Here is a 1,973-nt window from a genome sequence, read left to right as displayed (position 1 = left end):
CGAGGTTTATGAGTTGGAGCCGGCCTTTTATGATGACGAGGGGGAGTTCTCCTACCTGCAACTCTCTGGCGAGTCTATGTAGACCTGGAGTTACGTCACCAGGGCTACAGGGATATGGATTAGATGAGATTACACTTTATCATTTTGTATATTTTGGAACTATACATGTAATTATTCAACCTAGTGACATGATCATACTCTGGGGTTCATATCCACTTATATACTTTATATCTCTATCACAGTCTTCCGCTTGCTTAATCTAATTGTCTCTGGAGTACGATGTGCTGATTTAGTGTAATCCCACTCATGTTTAATGCACTAATATGGACAACATTTAATCATCATTATCTATGTTGCATAAGTGATGCGTTGGAACTCGGGAGTTGAGCTTCTGCTCAACCCCCAATTTTCAGGGCATTACAGCTCACGAGTCACCCTCGACTCAACATAGTACCAACTGAGTCAGTACAACTGTTCTCTCTCCATCGAACCTACTGAGTCAGAGTTGACTCGGACGAGTTACATGAGTTGACATGTCCACGTCTTAAAAGTAGGAGCAAATTTGGTGTTACCCTTACCGTGTGGGGTCCACCTTAATAAATTTATCATGTATCCATGCCGCACATCCATTTTTACAGCTCAGTTTAGGAAGTTTATCAAAAAATTAAGCAGATCCAAAGATCCAGTGGACCACACCATTAGAAAACATGGTGAATGATCGTTAAAAACTTTTTGCAGGCCACCAAAGTTTTGGATCAAGTTGATCTTTGTATTGTCCCTTCATCCAGGTCTGACTAACCTTATCAATGGATTGGATGGAAAATAAACATTAAGGATCTGCTTACAGTGGCCTTGGGAAGTTTTTAATGGTATGCATTCAATCACCACCGTTTCCTGTAGTGTAATCCATCTAAAATTCGAATCTGCTTAATTTTTGGGACCACCCCTTAAAATGAGTTGGAAAAACAGATGGACGGCGTGGATATACAACACATCATTAAGGTGGGCCCCAAGGTAACACCTAAGAAGGCTTTGGACACCTTCAAATTTCAGCTAGAACGCCTGTCAATACCCAACTGAAACCTGAATTGAAAATCCATCTTACATCTATCCTCCCAAACCCAGTTGGAAATACCCAACAGAAACCTGATTTGAAAATCCATCTTACATCTATCATCCCAAACTTCATTAAATACTAATCCAAGCAATCTAACTAAATCAGATTTTCAACATAATAATTCACAGTTTCGTCCCAAAATAATGAGTTTGTATTCTTCATGTGTATTAGACAAACGACGTTGATTTACAACTCCGCCCGTCCCTTAAGAATAACAAAGGAAGAAAAATCCTAACAAACACGAGTTGTACAAACATATATATATATACAAAAATCAAACACTGGTTTTAATCCCACCTATCATCAGTTCATTGCGGTGTTGTGAATTCTTGCATGGAGTTGGAAGAGTAGAGGATGTCGAACGGTATCATCAGCTCCTTCATACACTCTTGTAAATATCGCTTTGGTGTTTTTTTTTTTCCAGCATCTGTTCATTAATAAATTTCATCCGACGATTAACAATGCATGAGATGATAGATGAAAAATCCTAATGGCCATAACTATTAAATTTTTTTTTAAGGAAGATAATGTATCAGGTCCATATCAACCTGTTATGACCATTACAGGTCATCATGGGCTTTTTTTTTTTCTTTTTCAAAATAGGCATTACAGCCTCATACCGCATAACAAATCACATCGCTATTTTAACCTTTTTTTTTTTTTTTTTTAACACTATCCTTGGAAAGACACTATCCTTGGAAAGGTCACGCCAATACACCTCCCGACTCAAGAATGAACTATGTGTTATATATCCAAACCGTCCACTAGTATTTCAAGCTCATTTTAGGGCATGGTCCTTAAAATGAAGCAGATCAAAATATCAAATGGGCTACTAAGTAGGGATTGAATACCCAGC

Source organism: Magnolia sinica, chromosome 11 (genome assembly GCF_029962835.1).
Source record: "Magnolia sinica isolate HGM2019 chromosome 11, MsV1, whole genome shotgun sequence".
NCBI lineage: Eukaryota > Viridiplantae > Streptophyta > Magnoliopsida > Magnoliales > Magnoliaceae > Magnolia > Magnolia sinica.
Note: the sequence above shows the minus strand (reverse complement) of the source record.